Genomic DNA, 22,143 nt, shown 5'->3' on the forward strand with positions numbered 1-22,143 from the left:
CACAGACTGGGCAGTGAAAACTGCGCCGATGCACTCAGCAGGCTCCCACTAACTACCACCGAGGGGGCAACCGAGCATGCTGCTGAGATGGTCATGGCTGTTGAAGCTTTCGAAAGCGAAGGCTCACCCATGACAGCCCGTCTGATCAAAGTCTGGACAAATAGAGACCCGCTACTGTCTTCAGTCAAGAAATGTGTCCTGAATGCGGAGTGGGCAGCCACGTACGGGGCATGCCCTGAGGAATTTAAGCCATTTCACAGGCGCAAGGAATTTCCCTGGGAACTGCCGACCAGTTCCCATTTAGGACGCAACTCTTTACTAATGATAGCACAGGCTCTTAAAAGCATCCATGACCAGTGTGCAGGCTGCGCCATTTCAACCCCTGTGGTGGGTAATGGTAGTTGGCTGAGAGCATCGGCACAGTTTTCAGTGCCTAGTCTGTGGCGGATAATATAGTCATAAGCGGATAATGTTAGTGCCCATCTTTGGATGCGGGATGAAGCACTGATAGTTATACCTTTGCTCTCTGAAAACAGCGAAATGAGCGGCTTGTGGTCAGTGTCAAGCTCGAACTGTAATCCAAATAGGTATTGGTGCATTTTCTTAACCACATATACACATGCTAACGCCTCTTTCTCGACCATACAATAGGCTCTCTCAGCCTTAGACAGACTTCTACACGCGTATGCAACCGGTTGGAGGTTGCCTGATACATTGGCTTGCTGTAACACACAGCTGACCCCGTACGATGAGGCATCACAAGCTAGCACTAAATATTTACATAGGTCATAGAAACATAGAAAATAGGTGGAGGAGTAGGCCATTTGGCCCTTCGACCCTGCACCGCCATTCATTTAGATCATGGCTGATCATTCCCTCAGTACCCCTTTCCTGCTTTCTCTCCATACCCCTTGATCCCCTTAGCCATAAGGGCCATATCTAACTCCCTCTTGAATATATCAAATGAACTGGCATCAACAACTTTCTGCGGTAGGGAATTCCACAGGTTAACAACTCTGTGAGTGAAGAAGTTTCTCCTCATCTCAGTCCTAAATGGCCTACCCCTTATCCTAAGACTATGTCCCCTGGTTCTGGACTTCCCCAACATCGGGAACATTCTTCCCGCATCTAACCTGTCCAGTCCCGTCAGAATCTTATACGTTTCTATGAGATCCCCTCTCATCCTTCTAAACTCCAGTGAATAAAGGCCCAGTTGATCCAGTCTCTCCTGATATGACAGTCCAGCTATCCCTGGAATCAGTCTGGTGAACCTTCGCTGCACTCGCTCAATAGCAAGAATGTCCTTCCTCAGATTAGGAGACCAAAACTGAACACAATATTCCAGGTGAGGCCTCACTAAGGCCCTGTACAACTGCAATAAGACCTCCCTGCTCATATACTCAAATCCCCTAGCTATGAAGGCCAACATATCATTTGCCTTCTTTACCGCCTGCTGTACCTACATGCCCACTTTCAGTGACTGATGAACCATGACACCCAGGTCTCGTTGCACCTCCCCTTTTCCTAATCTGCCACCATTCAGATAATATCCTGCCTTCGTGTTTTTGTCCCCAAAATGGATAACCTCACATTTATCCACATTATACTGCATCTGCCATGCATTTGCCCACTCACCTAATCTGTCCAAGTCACCCTGCAGCCTCTCAGCGTCCTCCTCACAGCTCACACTGCCACCCAGTTTAGTGTCAGCTGCAAACTTGGAAATATTACACTCAATTTCTTCATCTAAATCGTTAATATATATTGTAAAGAGCTGGGGTCCCAGCACTGAGCCCTGCGGCACTCCACTAGTCACTGCTTGCCATTCTGATCCCGCTTATCCCGACTCTCTGCTTCCTGAGTGCCAACCAGTTCTTTATCCACATGAGTACATTACCCCCAATACCATGCGCTTTGATTTTGCACAACAATCTCTTGTGCGGGACCTTGTCAAAAGCCTTTTGAAAGTCCAAATACACCACATCCACTGGTTCTCCCTTATCCACTCTGCTAGTTACATCCTCAAAAAATTCCAGAAGATTCGTCAAGCATGATTTCCCTTTCATAAATCCATGCTGACTTGGTCCGATCCTGTCACTGCTTTCCAAATGCGCTGCTATTTCATCCTTAATGATTGATTCCAACATTTTCCCCACTACTGATGTCAGGCTAACCGGTCTATAATTACTCGTTTTCTCTTCCCCCCCCCCTTTTTTAAAAAGTGGTGTTACATTAGCTACCCTCCTCATAGGGACTGATCAAGAGTCAATAGACTGTTGGAAAATGATCACCAATGCATCCATTATTTCTAGGGGTACTTCCTTAAGTACTCTGGGATGTAGACTATCAGGCCCCGGGGATTTATCGGCCTGCAATCCCATCAATTTCCCTAACACAATTTCCCGCCTAATAAGGATATCCTTCAGTTCCTCCTTCTCATTAGACCCACTGTCCCCTTGTACATTCGGAAGGTTATTTGTGTCTTCCTTCGTGAAGACAGAACCGAAGTATTGGTTCAATTGGTCTGCCATTTCTTTGTTCCCCATTAGAAATTCACCTGAATCTGACTGCAAGGGACCTACGTTTGCCTTCACTAATCTTTTTCTCTTCACATATTTATAGAAGCTTTTGCAGTCCATTTTTATGTTCCCTGCAAGTTTCCTCTCGTACTCTATTTTCCCCCTCTTAATTAAATCCTTCGTCCTCCTCTGTTGAATTCTAAATTTCTCCCAGTCCTCAGGTTTGTTGCTTTTTCTAGCCAATTTATATGCCTCTTCCTTGCCTTTAACACTATCCTTAATTTCCCTTGTTAGCCATGATTGAGCCACCTTCCCCATTTTATTTTTACTCCAGACACGGATGTACAATTGCTGAAGTTCATCCATGTGATCTTTAAATGTTTGCCATTGCTTATCAACCTCAACCCTTTGTCAGTCTAATCTAGCCAATTCACTCCTCATACCGTCGAAGTTACCTTTCGTTAAGTTCAGGACCCTAGTTTCCGAATTAACTGTGTCACTCTCCATCTTAATAATTAATTCTACCATATTATGGTCAATCTTCCCCAAGGGGCCTCGCACAACAAGATTGCTAATTAGTCCCATCTCATTACACATCACCCAGTCTAGGATAGCCTGCTCTCTAGTTGATTCCTCGACATATTGGTCTAGAAAACCATCCCTAATACACTCCAGGAAATCCTCTTTCACCGCATTGCTACTAGTTTGCTTTGCCCAATCAATATGTAGATTAAAGTCGCCCATGATAACTGCTGTACCTTTATTGCACTGGGTCATGGCGTACAAGTAACTTATTTGAACATAGCAGGTTCCTGGCCTTCTCAAAGACTGTGTCTTGAGATTTGCCCCAAACCCAGTCATCACCCTTACGTAGCAACATGTGCAAAGGCTCCAACAACGTGCTCAACGCAGGTAGAAAGTTACCGAAATAGATAAGGAGTCCCATGAATGAAGGCAGCTCCGTCACATTCTGTGGTCTGGGTACATTCTTGATGGCCTCTGTCTTTGAGTCCGTGGGCCTGATGCCGTCTGCTATAATCTTTCTCCCCAAAAATTCGACTTCTGGCACCAGGAAAACACACTTGGAGCATTTCAGCCTGAGTCCCACTCTGTCTAGGTGACTTAGAACCTCTTCCAAGTTGTATAGATGTTCGATGGTGTCATGACCAGTGATCAGGATGTTGTCTTGAAACTCAATGGTGCACGGAATAGATTTCTGCAAACTTTCCATGTTTCTCTGGAAAATGGCTACAGCTGAGCGAATCCCGATGCACGTCAGTCTTTTTGAAGATTCAGCCAGCTCCTGTATCATGTAGGCGGTGGTTAGGTCCAACTTGGTGAACGACTTTCCCCCCCCCTGGCTAATGTTGCGAACAGGTCATCCGCCTTGGGCAGTGAGTACTGGTCCTGTAGTGAGACTTGGTTAATCATTACCTTGTAGTCTACGCAGATTCTGACCGTGCCATCGCTTTTCAACACTGGAACAATTGGACTGGCCCACTCGTTGAACTCGACTGGCGATATGATTCCCTCGCATTGGAGTCTGTCCAGTTCGATCTCGACTTTCTCCCTCATCATGTACGGAACCGCCTGAGCCTTGTGGTCGACGGGCCGTGCATCGGGGCCTTGATGGATCTGTACCTTGACACCTGTGAAGTTGCCGATGCCTGGTTCGAATAGTGAGGGAAACTTGCTCAACACTTGAGCACACGAGGAGTCATCCACTGAAGATAGTGCTTTGATGTCGTTCCAATTCCATCTAATCTTTTCTAGCCAGCTTCTGCTGAACAACGTTGGGCCATTGCCTGTAACAATCCACAATGATAGGTCATGCACAGCTCCATCATACGATACCTTCACTGCCGCACTTCCAATGACTGGTATGAGCTCTTTGGTGTAGGTACGCAGCTTTGCATTAATCGGGCTCAGTTTGGGTCTTTGTGCTTTATTGCCCACAGTTTCTCGAAAGCCTTCTGACTCATTATTGACTGACTCACACCTGTGTCCCACTCCATGGATACTGGAACTCCATTTAATTTGACTTTCAGCATGATAGGAGGGCTCTTGGTGGTGAAGTTGTGTACCCCATACACTTCTTCCTCGGGTTGAGTTGCCTGTGCTGCGTGATCCGCGCCGGATCGATCATCCTCTGCCACGTGGTATGTCGCAGTATGTTTGCACATTCGCTGGAGGTGCCCCATCGTTACACAGCCTTTGCACACGTAGTGCTTGAATCGACATTGATGGACCCGATGATTACCCCCGCAACGCCAACACAGTGCAAATGGATTCACATTCACCCCCAATGGCGGACTCTGAGTCATCATAGATCTTGCAGCCGCAGATGTATAGGCCCTGCCATATGCAGTTCGTCCTGCTAGCGATGTCATTTTCTGCACAGTACTTGCCGGTGAGCTTCGATGTTGAGAAGATATCTGTTTGGTGTTATCGTCGGTGGCCCTGCATACCTGGGAGATCGCGATGGCCCTGCTTGGATCTAGGGTTTCGGCAGCCAGCAGCTTTCGAAGAATGACCTCACAGCTGATGCCCAGCATGAAAAAGTCCCGCAGCATTTGCCCCAACGCAGCTCCAAAATCACACGGTTCCAAGAGGCGATATAATCCGCCACGTCCTGGCCCCGAGAGTGATGTTGCGTGTAAAAACAATATCTGGCCATGAGGATACTCTCCTTCGGCTTCAGGTGGTCCTGAACCAGCGTGCACAACTCTGTATATTCCTTCTCCATTGGTTTTGTCGGTGTGAGCAGATTCTTGATGAGGCCGTATATTTTAGGCCCACAGACGGTGAGGAGAATCGCCCTGCGCTTGGCCGCGTTAGTGTCTCCTTCCAGCTCGTTGGTCACGAAGCACTGGTCGAGACGCTCGACGAATGCTTCCCAATCATCACCCTCTACGAATCTCTCTAATATTCCTACGGCAGCCGTGGTTGCATGAAGGTTCGTATTCTGTTACTCGTCGCCAATTGTTGTGTGCAGAAGAACTCCACGAGGCTGAGTACTGTGAGCTAAACTTAGTGTGACCTTAGTCTTCTTTATTACAACTCCAGAGTGCCTAAACAACATGGCAGCTAACCTTTTATACTGGCCCTGCACATGTGTGCAGGTGACCATTAGGACTCCAACAGTCACGCCCTCTGGTGGCAAGTATTACATAGTTACATACATAATATTCTTATGCTTTTTGTGCCTCTCAACATTCCGTGGGTTGCCTCCCACAATGCATAACACAAAGGAAGGTTTACTTCGGCACTCTATTTGTGTTGAATGATCTACGCACATAATTAACATTGTTCATCGCAATGCACTGCGAGTGCCCCTATCACTTTCTGAAAGATCTCTTACATCATTTTAGATGCCTGTTGACTTCGATAACCTCCTGACGAAGCACATGCATGATTCAAGCGCATTGAACAGAGGCCCCTAGAACATTCTCACAGTATGGCCTAAACTAGTTTGGTGGCCATCTGTGCCTCAACAGCAGATGGACCCCTTTGTAACCATTCCCATTTTTATCTTTTCAGTCGAAGCACTCCCACAATTGCAGGGAGAAACTGCAGACAGCGGGGATCCGCCTCAGAAACTGCCACTCATGGATGGGGAGGAGAGAGTGTCAGCACTCATTGGCACCACAGATCGGACCTCTGCCAGTGGGGTAGCTGAGTGTCCCTCGGATACTGAGGGTGGGTAAATGGATCGCACGACTCAAAACACTACATTGAGACATCTAATGGAGTAGCAGCAGTCCTTCAAATGAACATGTGCTATGCGACCTTCCTCATGTCACTCTGCCCCCTCCCCTGCTGCTAACCACTAGTCTGTTGCTTTCTATTTCCAGATGACCAGTCAGAGGCACTGCATCCTTCGAGGGTGTTCTCCTCATCAGGCCATGGTTTGGAGGAGGAAGAGATGGATAACACAGCTCGGGTGGAGCATCCCAGCCCACCTGATGTCAAATTGGGACTCAACTCATCTGGGGTTGAGGCTGCGTTCCCGGGGTTTGAGGATTCGGAGGCTCCTGGGCTCAGTGATGTGCAGCAACGCAGTGCTGGGGTGGAACCCCGCAGGCCAGCTCTCCGGAGGGTGAGTCGGCAAAAGTTGGGCTGCTAACAGACAGGCAGACATAGAACTGGACCTGGTGGAAGTGTCCAGGGCCAACACAGAGATCAGCTGTCAGCTCATTGATGCACTGGGATCCTCGCGAGCACCGACAAGCTCACTGTGACTGTTGCAGAGGCTGCGTTGCAGATTGTCGCTGAGAGCCATGAGTCCAGTGAGGCCATCATTACCGACACACAGAGGCTGGTGGCCTCGAGCAGTGACACTGGAGTTCCAGAGAATGTAGCGCGAGCCCTTGAGTACGTTGCAGACTCGGGCGCATCACAGGCACAAGCTCTGCTTCAGTCCATGCCTGCTTCCATACTCTCTGTTTCCCACGGTCCCACGGGGAAGTGACGGTACCAAAGCAGGCCAGCAAGGTGGTCCTTCACATCGCGCTCCGGTTGCCAAGGCCCAGCCCCATCGGCGACTGAGTGGCACCAGGGAGATGGGAGGTCCTGGCATTCCTCAGGATGTCAGCATTCCGTCTCCCCCCACTCACTCACCGACCAAGCACCAGCGACGGTTGACACCCAAACCACCTGCGACTGGCAACGCTGAGGAACAGGTGAGCCAATTGGAAGCCGGGCCTTTCAGGCGAGGAGCTGGTCCAGTGCGCCCTCAGACGCCATCTCCATTGTCTCAGCCCCCAACACAGCAGCCCTCTAGCAGCCTTGCTGCATGCCCTGACACCACATTGAGGAAGAGCAGCAGGCATAGGAGGGGCATGAAGGGAACGGGGGCTAAAAACATTAGTCATAAGCAGTAGGGCATCCCAAGAATGTTAGACCACTGCAGTATGGCTTGTTAATCAATGCTGATACTGTCCACTGCAGGATGCAGATTTTATTTTTACATGTGTGTATCTGTTGAATTATTGTGGGCTTTGTTGGGGGAGAGGCTGGTGAGACTGTTACATTTTTGATAAAATATTTTCTTCACCTTAATCATTGCTGTCTCGTGTCACATTCGCAGAGTAAGTAGCCCGCATGGTGGAATAGAGTGGCGAGGCAATGCTCAAACCTGTTCTCTGCTCAAACAAACCGATCAATGATGAGCTGCTGACGTAAGGCTCTTGCTGTGGCCAGATCTTCACGCTGCCCCCCCCTTGTGGTTGTGGTGGTTGAGGCTTCTCTTCCTCGTCTTCCTCCTCCTCCTCCTGAGTTGGACCTGCAGTTCCCATTGGCAATGGCTGTCCCCTCATGATGGCTGAGTAGCATGCAGCACAGCACAATGAACTCAGAGACCTGCTGAGGGGAATATTGAAGGCTGCATCCAGAGCAGTCCAGGCATCGGAAGTGCTGCTTCAGCACACCAATTGTCCGCTCAGTGATGTTGCGGCTGTCATTGTAGCGTTGCTCGGCTTCTGTGGCAGTGTTCCGGAGGGGGGGTCATGAGCCAGTTGGCTAGGCCGTATCTTTTGTCCCTGATCAGCCAGCTCTGACCATGTGTTTGTCGCCAGCTCTGACCTTGTGTCTGTCGCTGAAACATGCGTGAGACACTGCTCTCACGCAAGATGAAAGCATCATGTGTGCTCTCTGGATAGTGGGCATTGACTGTGAGGATGCGCTGAGTGTGGCCGCAGACCAGCTGAACGTTTAGGGAGTGGTATCCCTTTCTGTTTTGGAAGACCTCTGCATTCTGTGTTGGTGCTCACAGAGCGACGTGCCTACAATCAATGGCACTGAACCTTGGGGAAGCCTGCAAATCGTCCAAAATCTATAGTCCTCTCATTCGGGCTCTCCCTGCTCATTGGGAAATTTATGAAGTCCATCCTGCGTGCGAATGCAGCAATATGCAGCGTGCTGCGAGATGGAGCATATGTCCCCTGCTGCTGCCTGAAAGGAGCCGGAGGCATAGAAGGCTAGCACCACAGTCACCTTCACCTTGACGGGCAGTGCAGTCCTGTTGCCACTTGTAGGCTTCAGGTCTGCCTGTAGGAGCGCCTGTAGGAGCTGGCGTATCTGTTAGCACTTCTTTTCTGCAGCCTTCGAACGCACTGCGCATCAGAAATGTGTGTGCATGAGTGATGTTCCCTGTAAACCCCTGGGGAGGAGGGGGTGGGGTTAAGGCCTCCTCCCCAAACGCCTGCGACTTCTTCGATTCCGTTGGACAATAAACCTTCTTCCAGCTTGAAGCCGCCTGCCAATAGCACTAGTATGATTTTCTGCCGATCTAGCATTACCCCCATGGAACTCTCTGACTGACCTTGAAAACAAAGGGTTGAGTCACATAAAAGTGGCGCTTTATAGTGTGCACTCATGCAGCTTTCTGCACGCAACTGTGGCAGTCACTGACAACTGCGATATAAGATTATAAGATCCTCCAGCTCCCTTTGAATATGGCGCCAATTGTGCCTGTTGCATCCTGGGACCATCTGTTTTTTTGGTTGGGTCCTGGGGAGTTCCCAAAATCAGGCGTAATGCATGAAAGTTCCACCCGGGGGCGCTAGCGCAGCCATACACGATGATTGACATCATCCTGACGGTCGGGGCGGTAAGATTTTGCACCGCTGTAAAACCATTGCCGAAACTTCTGGACAGGTGCTAAATCTTGGACACCCCGTTTGACGCCCAGAAACATCTTTTTCTGCCCGCCGAGGCGCGAAATGGGCCGCAATTTAGCGTAAAATCTTGCCCAAGGGCTACACCACCATCACGGCGGTTTGGGTGTGGAATATGGTGGAAAGTATAGCGAGATGGGGAAGCTTCATTAAGGAAAAGGTGTCTTAACCATGTCTTCGTCAATGCCATGATGTCAATTTGATCCACCATAATAAGGTCATGGATGGCAAGGCCCTTATTTACAAGTGAACGTACATCTTGAAGTGAAATGCAGAGAAGGGCAATGTTGCCTAATTTACTGGCTTAGTCCAGAGGGGCAGAGCAGGGAAGGACAGGGAGGAGATTGGCAAGATTAACTTGCAGCAGGTGCTTACGGTGGGGAGAGAGTAAGATGGGACAATTAGCTAAGAGGCAGAGACAAGTGCCTCGGTGGGCATGTCGAAGGATGGCAAGAGAGGCAGAGAGAAGCTGTGGAATTATTTAAGAGGGAGGAAAGCCTTGAGCGGTGGCAGGAGAGTAGTTAGGCTGATGAGTAGGGGTAGTAGGAGAATAGGAGTTAATGAGGCTAAAGTACATGACGGCAGAGAAAGAAAAGGAGACATGAAGGTCAGGGGTGGGTAATGGAGAAAGAGGAGAACATGGGGAGATAGAAGCAATGGAACTCGGGTCTGGAGCGGCAGCCAAAAAGTGCACTTGGGTGGACATTGGGATTAAGTGGTGTTGGAGCGGATTTTTGGACATATACTTGATTGTATACGGGACCAAACATTTGTTTTATTTTCCCCTTTAAATGAATTTTGTAAGGGACAATACTGATGCATTATGCTTTAAACAGTTAGACTTTAAGGCATGCTGGCCTTGAGTTAATGGAGATAGGAAAGTGAGATAATGAACACTGGAGAGTTAAGTACTGGGTATGTTTGTTTATACCGGTGTCAAAAGCCTGCACTTGTTTATACTGCCCTGTCACAATGCAGGATGGGTTATATCAAAAGCTTAGCCTTCGATAGTCAAAGCTTTGTAGTGCTAAAGCATGTGTTGTAAAGTGACGTAATTTGTAAGATAAAAGAACTTCACTGCAGATACCAATTTGAGAAGTGGTTCAAAGACAGGGGTCTTTAACACTTCTCCCAAAGCTTTGTCTCCGATTTAATAAACCTCTCTTTATATATATTATACAGTCTCGGAAATATTTTTCCACAACAGTGGGATTCAGTGTCAGCTGTGGCTCAGTGGGTCGCACACTCGCCTCTGAGTCGGAAGGTTGTGGGTTCAACTCCAGAAATTTGAGCACATAAATCTAGGCTGACACTCCAATGCAGTGCTGAGGGAGTGCTGCACTGTCAGAAGTGCTGTTAAACCAAGGCCCCGTCTGCCCTCTCAGGTGGATATAAAAGATCCCAGTGCCCTGGCCAATATTTATCCCTCAATCAACATAACAAAAACAGATTATCTGGTCATTATCACGTGGGGGTTTGCTGTGCACAAGTTGGCTGCCGCGTTTCCCACATTACAACAGTGACTACACTCCAAAAAGTACTTTGTTGGCTGTAAAGCGCTTTGAGACATGTGTTGGTCGTGAAAGGCGCTATAACAATGCAAGTCTTTTTTCTTAAGTTACAAAGGCATGATTAAATGATAGATTATGAAGCATGATTTGAGTTTATTCACGTGTGACTTTCAAAAGGGAAATAGAAAAGGGAACGTTTGCGGGAGCTATGGGGAAAGAGCAGGGGGTAGTGGGACTTGCATAGAGCCAGCACAGGGACAATGGGCCGAATGTACCATTCCATGAGGCCCATTGAAATCCGGCCGAGTTGAGGTCCTCCTGCCGCTAGAGGGCGCGGTGGCGGACGTCTGGCCGCTGATGCTGGCGATGCTTCGACACTTGGGCTGCGGGAGCCGGCTGTCCGTCTGCCTGTGCCGGCCGGTCTCTTCAGCGTGCAACAGGCCGTGGGGCCTGACAGCGGCGGCCCGACTCAGGTAAAGTGAGTGGCGGTCTCCCCGGAGAGAGAGAGAGGAGCTCATCATAAAGGGGCGGGCAGCAAGGGTTTTTAATTAATTTTGAAGCCGACAGTATTTTGCGCGTGCTCCCCCCCGGCCCGGACCTGCCGCGCTGCATGGCGGGAGTTGTAGTCCCTCCCGCTCCAGCTCCCGGCGGGCATTGCGGGGGTGACCGGCGAGGCGGACTACAACTCCCGGGGGGCCTTGCGGCAGGGGTCACGCTCCCTCTGTTTACTCACACTGCAGAGGCAGAGCACGGGTGACAGATGCAGCAATTTCTGGGCAGATCACAAGGGACTGACAAGGTATTTTCTCAACTTATTTACTTTCAAAAGAAAAGCTTCTTGTGGGATCTATAAAAGCTGGACATGAGTCCCCCTGATTTGTCATTTATTGGCTTTATAATTTTACACAATTTAAGAGTTGAAAATTAGCCCTGTTTGGGTGTTTATTGTTTGTAGCCCTAACTTTTGTTAGATTCATCTTATTTTGTTTGATGACACTGGGGGTTACTGTCCTCGTTGGTCAATGAAAAGTGTAGAGGTTAGTGCAATGCAACTCCAATGAGAGTCTGGTTGACTTTGCCACATGTCTGTTTAGGTGGCTGATGGGGCGAATCGGTATTTAAGTAAAGTATCTCTGCAGATTATTGGTGTGCACACATTAACTCTTCCAAACCCTGGGGTACCGAATAAAGCTTTTCTGGCCTAGAGACTACCGCAACTGCTTGGCATGAATTTTCTTTTTGTCGCAGGGCATATAAGGGATGGGAGTTGAATCTTGCCAGGAACAGGACTAGTTAAAGCCTTGGCACAGCTGCCCAGAGATTCAGACTCTGCCTGCTTTACAGAAGTGGAAGAGCTTTTTTTTCAGGGAAAATGGCCCTTTAGGGGACCAGGTTGAAGCAATGCTGCAATATGTTTTGTTTTGTGAAGGTACTCTCATAGTGCTGTTCAGTAGGGAGTTCAAGGATTTTGACCCAGTGTCGATGAAGGAACGGCGATATATTTTCAAGTCAGGATGGCGTGTGACTTGTAGAACAACTTGGAGGTAGTGGTGTTCCCATGCACCTGCTGTCCTGAGGGAATGATCAGCCATGATATTGAATGGTGGTGCAGGCTCGAAGGGCTGAATGACCTGCTCCTGGACCTATTTTCTATATTTCTATGTCTGACCCACTCACAGCACCAAGACTGGTCAAAATAACCAGTCATATCGCGTGTGACTCAAGCTCTCTGTCCCACCCCATCCTTCTTCCTAAATTACAACACTGACTACACTCCAAAAATACTTAATTAGCTGTAAAGTGCTTTGAGACATCTGGTGGTCGTGAAAGGCGCTATATAAATCCAAGTCTTCTTTTTCCTTCACCCCAGCATCTTCAATGCCGTTGACCTCCACCCAGCCCTCCTTATTGGCTTGCCTCCACAACCTGTGACACTGTTCTCTCCTGGGTCAACTGTTATCTGTCCCGGTGGACTCAGAACGTCTTCTCCAACAGTCTCTTGATATTCCAACTCTCCCGGCCCAGTCAAGCCCCAAGAACTGTTGCAAAATTGCCTTGACCCTCAAACAACATGGTGTTCCCATGTGGACAACCACGTCAACAGTTCCAGTGTCTTTTCTAAGTTTCACATGGCAAAACTGACCAATAATTTCACAAAATATAACGGGTAAATTTGCAGGGTTATGGGAAATGAACAGGGGGGTGGGACTAATTGGATAGCTCTTGCAAAGAGCCAGCATAGGCATGATAGGCCGAATGGCCCCCTTCAGTCCTGTAGGATTTAATTCCATGAATATATGTATTTTTAATGAACAAAATTAAATTTTAAAAAAGTTATGATCAGTACAAACAAGCACAACTTTTCACAAATCTTAGATGTCCCAACCTTGCAAGGATCATCTGAACTGGGTGATTCGTCAATTTTCTAGACGGTTTCTTATCAGCCCCTCATCCAGGTTGGACATGTATAATGCTCATCCAGAATTCTCCCCTCTGTGTCCTAACTCACCCATCATCCCTGTTATGTGTGTAAACCTGTAATTATCATGTCTAACCACCAGAGGGCTTATCCCCTGGAGTCCCAAGAGATCCCACAATCCCTTGGGAGCACCTGTATAGAAGGAGGCCTTACAGACTGGAGAGGCATTCTGAGATCTGTAATGAAGGACTACGGTCACACTTTGAGCTTGCAGTATCTAGTCTGACTCTTTATTCAAGACATAACAACTGGTGACGAGATACAGATGACGAACCCCAATGCAACAATGCAGAGAACTGTGAACGTCCCGGAGAAATTTTCGGAGGGAGATGATTGGGAAACCTTCGTGGAGTGACTTAACGAATACTTCGTGGCTAACGAGCTGGAAGGAGAAGGGAACGCTGCCAAACGACGGGCGATCCTCCTCACCGTTTGCGGAGCACCAACGTATGGCCTCATGAAAAACCTGCTCGCTTCAGCAAAACCCACAGACAAGTCGTACGATGAGTTGTGCACACTGGTCCGGGAGCATCTCAACCTGAAGGAAAGCGTTCTGATGGCGAGGTATTGGTTCTACGTGTACAAGAGGTCTGAAGGCCAGAAAATGGCGAGCTACGTCGCCGAGCTAAGGCGCCTTACAGGACATTGCGAATTTGAAGGAAACTTGGAGCTATGCTCAGGGACTTTTTGTACTTGGCATTGGCCATGAAGTAATACTTTGCAAACTTTTGACTGTAGAGACCCCAACCTTGAGTAAAGCCATAGCGATAGCCCAGGTGTTTATCTCCACCAGTGACAATATCAAACAAATTTCCCAGCACACTTGTGCTCTGCAAGTACTGTGAACAAAGTAACGTTGTTTTCGAATCGAAATGGACATGGCAGGAGTTACACGCCTGTAGCTGTACGTCCGCAGATGACTGAGTCTGCCATCAAGGGTGGTGAATACAAGGCAAATAACACCTTGTTGGTGCTGCGGGGGGTGATCATCGATTCCATTCATGCTGCTTCAAAGGATACGTTTGCAAGGACTGTGGAACAATGGGACACCTCCAACATATGTGCAGGTGAGCTGCAATTCTGAAAACCGCCATGTTGCAGAGGAGGACAGATCCATGGTGGATCATGACGAATGAGAGCCTCAGATTAAGGAGGCAGAGGTATATCGGGTGCACACATTTACCACAAAGTGTCTCCCGCTAATGCTGAAGGTTGAATTAAATGGACTCCCGGTGTCCATGGAGCTGGACACTGGCGCAAGCCAGTCCATAATGAGTAAAAAGACTTTCGATAAGTTGTGGTGCAACAAGGCTTCAAGGCCAGTCCTGACTCCCATTCGTACTAAACTGAGAATGTACACAAAGGAACTGATTCCCGTAATTGACAGTGCTACCGTAAAGGTCTCCTACGATGGAGCGGTGCACGATTTGCCACTCTGGGTGGTACCGGGTGATGGCCCCACGCTGTTCGGCAGGAGCTGGCTGGGAAAGATACACTGGAACTGGGACGATGTCCGAGTGCTTTTGACACCACATGTGCCCAGGTCCTAAGTAAGTTCCCCGCGCTCTTGGGAAGTTCCAAGGAGCAAAAGTACAGATCCATTTGATTCCGGGGGTGCGACCCACCCATCACAAGGCGAGAGCGGTACCTTACATGATGAGACAGAGAGTGGAGATCGAGCTGGACAGGCTGCAACGCGAGGGCATCATTTCGCCGATCGAATTCAATGAGTGGGCCAGTCCGATCCAGTCCTCAAGGAAGATGGCACCGTCAGAATCTGTGGTGATTACAAAGTAATTATCAATCGTTTCTCAATGTAGGATCAATACCCGCTACCAAAGGCAGACGACCTATTTGCGACGCTGGCGGGAGAGAAAACTTTCACGAAGCTGGACTTTACCTCGGCCTACATGACGCAGGAGCTGGAGGAATCTTCGCAAGGCCTCACCTGCATCAACACGCACAAAGGTCTTTTCGGTTACAACTGATGCCCGTTGGGGATTCGATCGGCCGCGGCGATATTCCAGAGGAACATGGAAAGCTTGCTAAAGTCGGTCCCGCGCACCGTAGTCTTCCAGGACGACATCTTGGTTACAGGTCGGGACACCGTCGAGCACCTGCAGAACCTGGAGGAGGTTCTTAGTTGGCTTAATCGTGTGGGGCTCGGGCTAAAACATTCAAAGTGTGTTTTCCTGGCGACTGAAGTGGAGTTCCTGGGGAGAAGAATCGCGGCGGACGGTGTCGAGCCCACCGATTCGAAGACGGGGGCAATAAAAAACGCACCAAGATCACAGAACATGACGGAGCTGCGGTCGTTTCTAGGACTCCTGAACTACTTTGGTAACTTCTTATCGGGTCTTAGCACATTGTTAGAACCCTGCACTCTTTATTGCGTAAAGGAGATGAATGGATATGGGGTAAAAGCCAAGAAAATGCCTTTGAGAAAGCTAGGAAACTGTTATGTTCAAACAAATTGCTTGTGTTGTACGACCCATGTAAACATTTGGTACTAGCATGTGGTGCGTTGACATACGGGATCGGGTGTGTATTGCAACAAGCTAATGAATTTGGGAAATTGCAACTATTGCTTATGCATCCAGAAGTCTATCTAAGGCCGAGTGGGCCTACAGTATGATCGAAAAAGAAGCGTTAGCGTGCGTTTACGGGGTAAAGAAAATGCATCAATATTGTTTGGGCTCAAATTTGAATTAGAAACCGACCATAAGCCACTGATATCCCTCCCTCTTTTCTGAAAGTAAGGGGATAAATACGAATGCATCGGCCCGCATCCAGAGATGGGTGCTCACGTTGTCCGCATATAACTACGCCATCCGCCACAGGCCAGGCACAGAAAACTCAGTAGGCTGCCATTGCCCACCACCGGGGTGGAGATGGCACAGCCCGCAGATTTAGTTATGATAATGGAAGCATTCGAGAGTGAGCAATCACCTGTTACCGCCCAACGGATTAGAACCTGGATGAGCCAGGACCCCTCACTGTCCTTAGTAAAAAAAACTGTGTGCTCCATAGGAGTTGGTCTAGATGTTAGAGATGCAGAAAGAAATAAAGTCGTACCAGCGGCGCAAAGATGAAATGTCTATACAGGCAGACTGCCTCCTATGGGGTAATCGGGTAGTTGTGCCAAAAAAGACAGGGACACTTTCATTCGTGATCTCCACAGTACCCACTCAGGCATTGTAATGATGAAAGCGATAGCCAGATCCCATGTATGGTGGTGGTATCGATGCAGACTTAGAGTCCTGTGTGCACACATGCAATACATGTTCCCAGTTAAGCATGCACCCAGGGAGGCACCACTAAGTTTATGGTCTTGGCCCTCCAAACCGTGGTCTAGGGTTCATGTCGACTATGCAGACCCATTCTTGGGGAAAAATGTTTTTAGTGGTTGTAGATGCGTACTCCAAGTGGATTGAATGTGTGATAATGTCGGCAAGCATGTCCGCTGCCACCATTGAAAGCCTACGGGCCATGTTTGCCACGCACGGCCTGCCTGATGTCCATGTAAGTGACAATGGGCCGTGCTTTACCGGTGCCGAATTCAAGGAATTCATGACCCGCAATGAGGTCAAACATGTCGCGTCTGCCCCGTTTAAGCCAGCGTCCAATGGTCAAGCAGAACAAGCAGTTCAAACAATCAAGCAGAGCCTGAAAAGGGTAACTGAAGGCTCACTGCAGACTCGCTTATCCCGTGTCCTGCTTAGTTACTGCACGAGACCCCACTCACTCACCGGGGTCCCTTCCACTGAACTGCTCATGAAAAGGGGACTTAAGACAAAGCTCTCGTTAGTGTATCCTGATCTACACGAACAGGTAGAGAGCAGGCGGCTTCAACAGAATACATATCATGATCGCGCAAATGTGTCACGAGAAATTGAAGTACATGATCCTGTATTTATGTTGAACTATAGACAAGGTCCCAAGTGGATTGCCAAAGAGGGGAGCAGGGTGTTTGTGGTCAAACTCGCAAATGGACTCACCTGCAGAAAACACTTGGACCAAACCAAACTCAGATTTACGGACTATCCAGAACAACCCACAATAGACTCTACCTTTTTTGACCCTCCAACACACACACGTGGCAACCGACCCAGCGGTTGACCACGAAGCAGAACCCATCACCCACAACAGCCCAGCAAGGACAGCTGCGCTGCAGCCCAGCGAAGGTCCCAACAAACGACTCACCAACACCAGCATTTGCACCAAGACGATCAACCAGGGAAAGGAAGGCCCTAGATCGCCTCACATTGTAAATCGTTACACTATTGACTTTTGGGGTGAGGGGAGGGGGTGTTATGTATGTAAACCTGTAATTACCATGTCTAACCACCAGAGGCTTTTCTCCTGGAGTCCCAAGGGAGAGGCCTCACAGGCTGGAGAGGCACTCTGAGATCTGTAATAAAGGACTACGGTCACACTTTTGAGCTTGTAGTATCTAGTCTGACTCTTTATTCAAGACATAACAATCCGTGCGCTCACTGACCTACTGTGGCTCCCGGTCCGGCAACACCTCGATTTTAAAATTCTCATCCTTTTTCTTTCAAATCCCTGCTTGGCTTTGATTTTCCCTATTTCTGAAACCTCCTCCAGCCCTACAACCCTCCGAGATCTCTGTGCCCCTCCAATCCTGGCCTCTTGTGCATCCCGAATTGTCATCACCCCACCATTGGTGGCCATTTTTCAGCTGCCTGGCCCTTAAGCTCTATAATTCATTCCCTAAAGCTCTCCACCTCTCTACCTCCTTCTACTCCTCCAAGACTCTCCTTAAAACCTACCTCTTTGACCAAGCCTTTGGTCAACATGTCCCAATATCTCCTTATATGGCTCAGCGTCAGATTTTAAAGAAAAAAATAAAGACTTGCATTTATATAGCACCTTTCACGATCACCAAATGTTTCAAAACGCTTTAAGGCCAATGAAGTACTTTGAGTGTAGTCACTTTTGTAATGTGGGAAATGCGGCAGCCAATTTGTGCACAGCAAGCTCCCATAAATAGCAATGTGATAATGGCCAGATAATCTGCTTTTGTTATGTTGATTGAGGGCAGAATATTGGCCAGGACACCGGGGAGAATTCCCCTGCTCTTCTTTGAAATAGTGCCATGGGATCTTTTACACCCACCTGAGAGATTGTAAGTATCCATTGTTAAAGCAAAATCAATCGTTCTCCTTCCCAACCCTCCCCACTCCAACCTTCTTATAGCCTCATATTCGACCCAGGGTTTTCCGGATTCGGGACTTCTCCGAAATCTGAAAATACCTGAAACTCGGCCCAGGGTTTTCCGGATTCGGGATGTCGGATTTCTGTTCCGAAATCCGGAAAAACAAAACCGGAATGGCCTCGGTCCTGAGGTTTACAGATTTCGGAATTATATAAAAAGGAAGAGAGTAGCTGAAGTAAACGTTGGTCCCTTAGAGGACGAGACTGGGGAATTAATAATAGAAAATAGGGAAATGGCAGAGACTTTGAACAAATATTTTGTATTGGTCTTCATGTTAGAAGACACTAAAAGCATCCCAATAATAATAGATAATCAAAGGGCTATAGGGAAGGGGAAACTTAAAACAATCACTCACTAGAGAAAAAGCACGAGGCAAACTAATGGGACTAAAGATGGACAAGTCCCCTGGACCAGATGGCCTGCATCCGAGGGGCTGCAGAGATAGTGGATGCATTGGTTGTAATCTACCAAAATTCCCTGGAATTCTGGCGAGGTCCCAGCGGATTTGAAAACCACAAATGTAAAGCCCCTATTCAACAAAGGAGGGTGACAGAAAGCAGGAAACTATAGACCAGTTAGCCTAGCATCTGTCATTGGGAAAATGCTGGAGTCTACTATTAAGGAAGCAGCAGCAGCACATTTAGAAAATCACAATACAATCAAGCAGAGTCAGCATGGTTTTATGAAAGGAAAATCATGTTTGACAAATTTACTAGAGTTCCTTGAGGATGTAACGAGCAGGGTGGATAAAGGGGAACCAGTAGATGTGGTGTATTTGGATTTCTAGAAGGCATTCGGATTTCTCAAAGGCATTCGATAAGGTGCCACATAAAAGTTTACTGAACAAGATAAGCGCTCACGGGGTTGGGAGTAATATATTAGAATGGATAGAGTATTGCTGAACTAACAGAAAACAGAGAATCGGGATAAATGGGTTATTTTCAGGTTGGCAAACAGTAACTAGTGGGGTGCCACAGGGATCGGTGCTGGGTCCTCAACTATTTACAATCTATATTAATGACTTGGATGAAGGAACTGTGTGTAATGTAGCCACATTTGCTGATGATACAAAGCTAGGTGGGAAAGCAAGTTGTGAAGATGACACATAATCTGCAAAGGGATATAGATAGGTTAACTGAGTGGGCAAAAAATTGATAGATGGAGTATAATGTGGGAAAATGTGAGGTTATTCACTTTGGTAGGAAATGCAGAGAGACTACAAGATCCTGAGATATGGAGGGATCTGGGGGTCCTTGTGCATGAAACACAAAGTTAGCATGCAGGTACAACAAGTAATTAGGAAGGCAAATGGAATGTTGGCCTTTATTGCAAGGGGGATGGAGTATAAAAGTAGGAAAGTTCTGCTACAACTGTACAGGGCGTTGGTGAGACCACACCTGGAGTATTGCGTACAGTTTTGGCCTCCTTATTTAAAGAGGGTTATACTTGCATTGGAGGCAGTTCAGAGAAGGTCCACGAGGTTGATTCCTGAGATGAAGTAAGGTTGAGCAGGTTGGGCCTATATTCATTGGAGTTTAGAAGAATGAGGTGTGATCTTATTGAAACATATAAGGTAATGAGGGGACTCGACAAGGCAGATGCAGAGAGGGTGCTTCCCCTCGTGGGGGAATCTATAACTAGGGGGCATAGTTTCAGAATAAGTCGTCGCCCATTTAAAATGGAAATGAGGAGGAATTCCTCTCTCAGGATGGTGAATCTTTGTAATTCTCTTCCCCAGGGAGCTGTGGAGACTGGGTCGTTGAATATATTTAAGGTGGAGATAGACAGATTTTTGATCGATAAGCGAGTCAAGGATAATGGGGAGCGGGCGGGGAAGTGGAGTCGAGGCTAAGATCAGATCAGCCATGATCTTATTAAATGGCGGAGCAGGCTCGAGGGGCCAAATGGCAGACTCCTGCTCCTATTTCTTATGTTCTTAATTAACTGTCCGACATCGTCCTCATTTCAACATAAGCCCTCACAGCTTTCTTTTTAACAAGCTTGGACTGCCTTCACAAGCAAAAAAGCAAGTTTCTGCAGATGCTGAAATCTTGAAGCTAAAACAAAGTGCTGGAAACACACAAGTTTGTCAACATCTGTAGAGCATATAGAACAGTTAATGTCTCTGGTCAGCACTCAAAATGTCTGTTTTCTCCACAGCTGCTTTTGTTTTTGACTGCCTTCACAGCCTTCCTGTTTCAGGAACCCAATCGCCTGCACAGTATTCTGTTTCTGTGTTTCATCTTTTGCTGTTCGCAGGGACAAAAGACTTCTCAATACAATGGTTGAGTTGTTTTCCCCGACTACCAAGAAAAGCTATGGAACTGTTTATTTACAGTCTATGGGGAACAGCATCCAAGCTATCCGGTGATCATCTTAAAACACAACATTTAAAGTACCTTTGTCCAAATACATACTGTGGGGGAAAAAAAATAGTGAAATGATCCCAAAATGCACAATGTGACCTACTGTGTCGGTGTTTGGGGCAGGGGAGTAGTGGAGTTGCGGACGGGAAACCCGAGGGGGGAGGTGGTGGTGGTCTGATCCCCGATCCCCAACCCCGGGGAATCTATGTATGGGGAATGGTCTTGTTGTGTCTTTAATACTCTTATGAATGACTCCATGAGATGTAGTATTGTACTTGAGCTGTTGTGACCTTAGTCCCATTAACTCCAGAGTGAGGCACAAGCATGGTGGGCAACCTTTTATACTGGGCCCTGCACACCTAGGCAGGTGATCCTCAGGTCTCCCACCGCAGTGCCCTCTGGAGGCACACCTTATGTTACTTTCCAGTTAGTATACATGGTCTACATACATGACATCACATTTCCCTCCCCCCCAAGTCTTTAATGCAAATTGACTCGTACATTGACGGTGACCGGGGCTTTGTTCTTCCTGGTTGACTATTGGAGGGTCGCTTCTAGCTTGGGTGGGTTGGTAGCGCGATTTGTTGCCAGTGGAGGTCCCAGTGGTTTCTGGTTGAGAGTCCATGACTACTCCATTCTCCCCCCCCCCCCCCCCCCCCCCCCCCCCCAAACACACACAGATCATGCTAATGGCCCATTGCATTCAAGTTCATCACATAGGTTTTACATTTACATCTTGGTACATTTGTTGGGTGGATTATAGTTGCGTTTCTTTTTGTGTGGTACATTTACATGATCAGTGCCGGTATCTCAGTTATCGGTACACAAGGACAGTCTAGTTCCAGCACGGCCGGATGAGATCCGGGTCGTCTGGCGGTGGCGCAGCGCCCCATGCTAGTGGGTCTGTGGGCGAGGTGAGCTCATTTTGCTCGAGTTGCCGGAGCTCAGCGCTCTGGCCGTTACTCCTAGTGTCGGGCAGGCCCAAAGACAGCTGATGTGTCTGTGACCTCCCTGTACTCTTCGTTTGCACAGTGTCGCTGCTGCTCCCGGCCTGAGCAAGTGAGCATTTCGTCTAAGCGACGGTGGGGCTGCCTTGTCTTATCTAGCAGTTCGCAGGGGACTGCTGACTCACTTTCTTTGAGGGCAACATTGTGAGCGCATTCTAGTTTGGGACCCGGCTAGTCTAGGTCCCGTTCAGAGGAGCCATTGCGGGTGACCCTTCGATCTTGGGCATTGCCGTGGTGGCGAGGTAGCCGACTGCAAGCATAGGCGCAGTTTTACTGATTCTGGCCCGTGGTGGTTCATGCCATCGGGTGCCTGCAATGTTAAACCGATCTGAGGCACGGTATCGC

At 48.2% G+C, this 22,143-nt stretch overlaps 1 protein-coding gene across 2 annotated transcripts in view; it reads left to right on the plus strand.

Annotated features, from left to right (window-relative positions):
• The first annotated feature begins 11,074 nt into the window (after positions 1-11,074).
• Positions 11,075-22,143, plus strand: part of spata20 (spermatogenesis associated 20) — a 478,863-nt gene continuing 467,794 nt past the window's right edge. The window contains exon 1 of one of the 2 annotated variants that reach the window (XM_070857501.1): positions 11,075-11,180. The gene's annotated coding sequence lies outside the window, so the exon portion shown is untranslated. Of the gene's footprint in view, positions 11,181-11,447; positions 11,507-22,143 lie in introns of those variants that run through there. The other variant, XM_070857500.1, reaches the window with a different exon arrangement.

Source organism: Pristiophorus japonicus, chromosome 16 (genome assembly GCF_044704955.1).
Source record: "Pristiophorus japonicus isolate sPriJap1 chromosome 16, sPriJap1.hap1, whole genome shotgun sequence".
Classification (NCBI taxonomy): Eukaryota; Metazoa; Chordata; class Chondrichthyes; family Pristiophoridae; genus Pristiophorus; species Pristiophorus japonicus.